General features: G+C 40.6%; 1 pseudogene; it reads left to right on the top strand.

The window, feature by feature from the left end:
• Window positions 1-287: 287 nt before the first annotated feature.
• LOC105548311 lies at window positions 288-1,010 on the top strand (annotated as a pseudogene).
• The last annotated feature ends 890 nt before the right edge of the window (window positions 1,011-1,900 follow it).

Genomic DNA, 1,900 nt, shown 5'->3' with positions numbered 1-1,900 from the left:
TATATCTTAGAGAAATCTTTAATGTCAATGTCATGTAAATAATGTATAGGACCACAAATAAATCATAAAGGAAATTATCAATATTCAGACTTGAATAACAATAAAAATATTGCATATCTAAATTGATGGATGCAACTCAGTCAGCACTTATGGGCAATTTAGCCTGAAATGCATTTATTAGATAAGAAGAGAGGTCAAAAGGCAATGGGCCAATCTTTCTAGACAAGGCACTTGAAGAGGGAGGGCTTAGAAAGGAACTGGCCTGGCGTGCACTCTGCACCTCCGGCATGTTGTTTCGTATGGAATGGATGCTTCTGGAAGACTTGGAAGACTATTGCCCAGAAGAAAAGATGTTTGGTTTTTCCCAAGTCAAAGATGTACCGAAGTATAGAGGGCTGCTGTGTTTGCAGAGTTAAGTCCTCCAGTTCTCGCTTCACTGACAGTAAACGCTATGGAAAGGACTTCCAGAGCTCTCTGGGGCTGCATGAGACATCTGCAATGCCTGTGTCCTGTTTGTGAAAAGATGGAAGACGTTGCCAGCAGGATCAAAAAATCCTGGATTCACGTGGCAGATGCAGGGCTGGACCCAGTCTAAAGACTACACTGAAACCAAAGAGAGTGAAAACTGTATCTGGGAAGAGGATAAAAAGCAACCAGACCAATGAACTGCAGAAGGAAGGTAAAGATCACAATGATGATGCTCACAGTACCACCTCAAGTGCCTCCTTGTTACAGCAACCAGTCAGACGATGGTTCAGTTATGGAGATGGCTTCTGGTTCTACCAGAACACCAGGTGTTTTCCTTTTTAGATCTCACGGACTGAAAAAGACAGAAGATACGTAGTGGGTCTGTTTATAAAGGCCATTTTGGGGAAGTCCTCATCAGCTCACATCTGTTCAAGCCTTGCCGCAGGAATACGAAAGCAACTACCGAGAAATCCTAAGGGCAGGAGCCAGAACCTCTGCCCACCTCACTCAGGAGTAGAAACGGGGAACAAAAAGCAATTTAAACTTTGAAAAGACCACAAAGCAACTAACTGTTCCTCCTATTTTTAACTTGGATACCTGCTACTCTGCCAAAAAAGAAATTCTAGAATAGTTTTGAATGGGTTATTTTCCCACCAGTCTCACAAATTCTGAAGTCAGTTTCCAGCTTCACAAAAAAAGAATTGTAAATAATATTTAAGATACTGGATATTTCACAAGAAAGCCAAATGCTGCTATAGGTCTTTTTTAAATACCCTTCTAAGGAATGAAACTAGGGGAATTTCAGGGGACAGAGATGGGATTTGTCATATGCTAAATGGTATGTGGTTTTAGTCCTTCTATATTGAGAAGCAGTGGTTGGGCATTTTTTAAGGCAGCCGGCTACACTTGTTTTCCCTCATGATAATAATTTGTCATAACTCAGTAACATGGACTTGCCCCTAGAGGTAGTTGTTAATAATTTTGAAATATTAAGGTCTTGCCAAGGTTCCAACGATTGAAACCTGTACTACTGATTATTAAGCAGGAAAGACTGTGCTTTCTGTTGCAAATACCTTAAAGGAAAAAGTAATTTCTAAATATACAGAAAGGAAAGATGACTGTATATGTTGCATCCTGTGCCACCTCTCTTGATATTAATATTTGATAAAGATTTCAATTTTTATGAAACTTCTAAAGCAGAATCAATGCTCCTCTTGGGGAAATAACAAGTCTTTAGGGTAGCCAAGACCCTATATGAACAGTACCAAAGCATTAACACATAATAGAGAACACATTCTATTAAAAATGTTGAACTATCAGCCGGGTGCAGTGGCTCCTGCCTATAATCCCAGCACTTTGGGAGGGCAAGGCGGGTGGATCAAGAGGTCAGGAGATCGAGACCATCCTGTCTAACACAGTGAAACCCCATCTC

Source organism: Mandrillus leucophaeus, unplaced genomic scaffold, assembly GCF_000951045.1.
Source record: "Mandrillus leucophaeus isolate KB7577 unplaced genomic scaffold, Mleu.le_1.0 Scaffold408, whole genome shotgun sequence".
NCBI classification, from domain to species: domain Eukaryota; kingdom Metazoa; phylum Chordata; class Mammalia; order Primates; family Cercopithecidae; genus Mandrillus; species Mandrillus leucophaeus.
Note: the sequence above shows the minus strand (reverse complement) of the source record. Positions and strands in the feature narration are given on the sequence as shown.